Below are 1,694 nucleotides of genomic sequence, written 5' to 3'. Positions count from 1 at the left end.
GTGAGTGAGTGCGTGCGTGCGTGAGCAGACGTACACCACGTGTGCACTGCACATGGTGTGTGTGCATGTGTGTGTGTGTGGATGCAGGATGCCCATGTCTGTGACTGTGATATCAGTTGGACTACTAATAATGTATTCTTGTGATGAAGTCTTGGTACACTTGGTACAGCAGGTTGGCACGGCTCTACGGCACACACTTCCATTCTCTGTTTTCTCCTGCCAAGCGCTGCTCGTCGTTTGGCTTCACTCATAAATAGTGTTAATGCCAACGCTGTCTCGGATCAACCTCTTCTACTATAGGAATGCCCCCATATGGAAGGTCTTGGCCCGAACACTGATGTTTAAAATGACAATTTAGCCGATACTGATATTGATATATGTTTCATTTCGTTTTCGTTGTTTTCATTTCCCCCCCCTTTCGTGCCAGAGAAACAAATACATATATTCAATGCACAAACTAAATGTTCAGAATGGACAGCTTGGTATAGACTGCAGATAACCAACATGAAAAACAGATAAAACATCCACTTTACGAAAATTGCCCAACATAATATGCAAGTTATGGCCTCCGGCAGTTCCCACTGTATACATGCTGGGGACCCATACTCAACATTTATAGCATAAAACGTTGGTGTACTCAACAACAGGCCTGGGTTCACATTCATATTCAGGGCGACTGTGGCTCAGGAGGTAGAGCAGGTCGTCCAATGATCCATGGGTCGGTGGTTCGAATCCCGGCTCCTCCTGTCTACATGTCGAAGTGTCCTTGGGCAAGACACTGAACCCCAAATTGCTCCCGATGTGCTGGTTGGTGCCTTGCATGGCTTCCGCCGCAATCGGTGTATGAATGAGTGAATGTAATGCACAATCTCTGTAAAGCGCCTTGGATTAAAGACGCTAAATAAATGCACCATTTACCATTCATGGCAAGTGGACTATTAGCCTTTTGAAGTCCCCATGCAGACCTGCTCGTGTGAAATGAGTCACTGGCACATAACGTTCTCTTCTATACAGACGACTCACTTCAGCATGCTGCTCTTGTCCCCCAACAGCCCTGCTCCAAGCTGCATGTTGTTGTGTCTCCATTCTGAGTGTGGGAACGTCTCCGTTCGTATATATATACATAGCATAACAGAGGCTTTTCTTGGACTCTGATTGCACTCTTCAGTCTTCCAGTCTGGGGCAATCGTTAATGGAACGTAAAAATAACTGACCCCGTTACCCGGGGCGGTTGGTTTGTTGGGTGCATTATTTAATGTCTCTACTCTAACTCAAGGATGCACAGAGAGAGGGGAGGGAGGGAGAGACGAGGCCATTGCGGATGAATGGGGGAGACGGGGGACGTTGAAACAGAGTTCATCTTGTTGGCAAAATAGACTCAGAGTTAAATCAACATTGTTTTTTTTTTGGTCTGGGAAAAAACCCAGAATCCATTATTTTTGGGTCCAAACATGCACTCAGTAAAGTAAATGTTAACCCATTCTGACCGGGCACCCATTTTGGTGTCAGCATCATGTTATGCTTTAGCTATTGAAAAATAGCAGATCTACAAGCTCATATCGCGCCACCGAGTGGCGCGATATGAGCTTGTAGGTCTGCTATTTTTGAAAAAAATCGAAGAACGACTGACATTTTTAGAATCTGATCTCAGGTCAGAATGGGTTCATCAGACCAGTGTGTGTCCGGCGGAAACC

This window comes from Protomyctophum parallelum (genome assembly GCF_964188405.1).
Source record: "Protomyctophum parallelum genome assembly, chromosome: 5".
Taxonomy (NCBI): Eukaryota; Metazoa; Chordata; class Actinopteri; order Myctophiformes; family Myctophidae; genus Protomyctophum; species Protomyctophum parallelum.
This window is presented reverse-complemented; position numbering follows the sequence as displayed.